The sequence below is a fragment of the Fragaria vesca genome, linkage group LG1, assembly GCF_000184155.1.
Source record: "Fragaria vesca subsp. vesca linkage group LG1, FraVesHawaii_1.0, whole genome shotgun sequence".
Classification (NCBI taxonomy): Eukaryota; Viridiplantae; Streptophyta; class Magnoliopsida; order Rosales; family Rosaceae; genus Fragaria; species Fragaria vesca.
Window position 1 is genome coordinate 267,456 of NC_020491.1, and position 2,391 is coordinate 269,846.

The 2,391-nt window shown below is 37.8% G+C and overlaps 1 pseudogene; it reads left to right on the forward strand.

The window, feature by feature from the left end:
• Positions 1-1,539, forward strand: part of LOC101302398 — a 5,772-nt pseudogene extending 4,233 nt beyond the window's left edge.
• The last annotated feature ends 852 nt before the right edge of the window (positions 1,540-2,391 follow it).

The window sequence follows — 2,391 nt, forward strand, 5'->3', positions numbered from 1 at the left end:
AGTAGTAGCTTTGTAGGCGGTGGTAGTAGCTTGTGGTAGTAGTTTTTGTGGCTGGTGGTAGTAGCTTTTCTTTTCATCAGAAACCTCACAGTAGTAGCTTTTGTAGGCGGTGGTAATAGCTTTTATAGCTGGTGGTAGTAGCTTTTTTAGCTTGTAGTAGTAATTTTTGTCATCGTCGGAGGTCGGCCGGAAACCTCGCCGGAGGTCGGTCGGAAATCTCGCCGGAGGTCGGTCGGAAACTTTTGTAGTAGCTTTTGTAGGTGGTGGTAGTAGCTTTTATAGCTGGTGGTAGTAGCTTTTTTAGCTGGTAATAGTAATTTTTGTCATCGTCGGAGGTCGGCCGGAAACCTCGCCGGAGGTCAGTCGGAAATCTCGCCGGAGGTCGGCCGGAAACTTCGCCGGAAATCTCGCCGGAGGTCCGCCGGAGACTGTTCCGAAATGAGAGTGGTTGTTGACTTTTTATACTAGTGGCATTCTTGTAAATATAAAGGAGAAAATCTAATTTTTTTTATTGGATGACAGTCTGTAATTATGTTGAACTTTAATACTTAATACAAAACTTTATTTAGACTTATGTGGGTAAAAATGTTGGGGTGAATCTATGTGAGAAAAAATGTCTCAAAGTGGACTTATATGTAATTAGCCCTTTTCTTTTCCGTTATTGCACTATTTCTTTTATCTTTCATAGTATTCATTTCACTAGATTGTCAACATGTTTCCTTTGATTTAATCAATAAAAGATTAAAATCACAAATATACTTATTTAATTTAAACTAACAATGCAGGCAAAAATGAATAAGCGATATCCCTACCTATACTCGAGCACAGCTCTAATGGCAATCATGGGATCATTTCAATCTTTAGCATAGGGATTGGAAGCAGTTGAAGTTGGCCTGGAACATTCGACTTCTTGCAATGTCTTATTCGGTAACTTATTTCAATAAATTTTCTTATTTTTTGGTCTAAAATTAGAAATTAGAAAATCCATTGGATTACAATTTATCTAGCAATAGATTTTGTAGTTCATTGGTAGCTTATTCAGGGCTCTTTTCTCATTCTCATTTGTGTTTAGGATATTTTTAACTCCGGAATTGCTGTGACTCTAATGGCATGGTGCGTAAAGAAGGGAGGGCCACTGTTTGTTGCAGTTTTTCAGCCTCTCTTGCTTGTGATGGTTGCAGTTGCTGGGTCCCTGCTTCTGGATGAGAAGTTGCACCTTGGAAGGTATGACTTATAATGTCATATATGCAGCAACATACTTGATAGCTAGCTTCTTGATTTTTGACTACAGGCTAGCCTTTTAACATCTAAAGATACGGTATTGACCAATTGTTTATATATGCATCTGGAAATGACAGTGTACTAGGTGGATTGTTGATTGTGAGTGGACTATACATGGTATTGTGGGGTAAGAGCAAGGACATGAACAACCTGAAATGTCCATTACCGGCACCGGCTGGCCTCCAATGCCAAGATGAACAATTGAACACCAATCTCCTTCAGTCGAAGTCATTACATCATCTTCTATGCAGGACTTGAACCACAGAAATGATAGAAATGTGAAATAATTTATAAAATCATCAATGGCTATTAAGTTCCACATGTTTCGAATGCGAAGGATGAGGAGTTCGAATATGCACAAGGCAAGTGTGAGAGTGCTGGAGTTCTACCAGACGTATATATTGACAATTTGTTGTTCAACTGTTTAGTAGCCTAAATTAGAACTGCAGAGCCGTCTCAATGGTTCTGGAGACCCAGGGCGAGACTGAAAACATGACCCTTGTTACGCCGTCTTACTTACAAGGGTGTATATCCATTGAAAATTGTTCTAAACAACCAAGTATAAGGGTGTAATTATTTTCTAATTATTGTTTTATACAACCAAGTATAAGTAGGTAACTATTTTCTAATTTCCATTTGTTTCGGAAATGTGCGGACTTTTGCAAATTCCGCTAAATAAACAACATTTCATATAGTAATGGGTGTATGCATGTGTTTGGTGAGATGCCATGTAACTTCCAATGAACGAGGTCATGTGTGTTGAACTCCATGAAAAATAGAGATAGATAAATGTAGTATGTAGCACAGAAATATAGAAAAAAAAAAAAAAAAAAAAAAACTTAAACTCCTAAAGGACTTGACCAAGCTTTTCTTAAGAACTAGCTTTCAACATGCCAAAATTTCACCTAACGACCTCCTGTTTAATGGTTACTAACCATGGCGGAATCACTGTTGTCTTAGTGTGGGCAGGCCTAATCACTTACAAAGTAAAGTAATTTCACAAAAATGAAACAAAAGGCAAAAAAACTATTTTTGAGACGGATAATAGGGCACAAGGTAGAATTTATTTAATTAAATATAAATACAAATACCAAACCCAGAGCCTTGCTC